This window comes from Gekko japonicus, unplaced genomic scaffold, assembly GCF_001447785.1.
Source record: "Gekko japonicus isolate JY-2015 unplaced genomic scaffold, Gekko_japonicus_V1.1 scaffold914, whole genome shotgun sequence".
Lineage (NCBI taxonomy): Eukaryota > Metazoa > Chordata > Lepidosauria > Squamata > Gekkonidae > Gekko > Gekko japonicus.
Window position 1 is genome coordinate 588,675 of NW_015160240.1, and position 387 is coordinate 589,061.

Genomic DNA, 387 nt, shown 5'->3' on the forward strand with positions numbered 1-387 from the left:
CGCCTTCGCCCGGAGCGCACGGCTTGCAGAGGCCCGGCCCCGGCGCGCCCCTTTTATAGACGCCGCCCCGCCGGCGCGCACATGGCCCCGGCCGCTCCAGGCCGCCGCCGCCGCCGCCTCCTCCTCCTCCTCCGGGGCCTCGCCCTCCCTGCCTCCCTCCCTCCCTGTCTTCCTTCGCGCGGGCAGAGGAGGAGCCGAGGGTGGGGCCTGCCGCCCGCGGCCTGGGAGGCTTGTCGCGAACTTGTCATCTCGGAAAAGAAGGGAATGGTCGGCAGCCTCCCGACAGCCGCCGCCTCTCGCCCCGCTTGGCCGTCGATCTCCCGGCTGATGACCCTCCTCGTCCTTCCCCGGACGCGGGTCCGTCTCTGGCCGCGCGCGTCGCGCCTC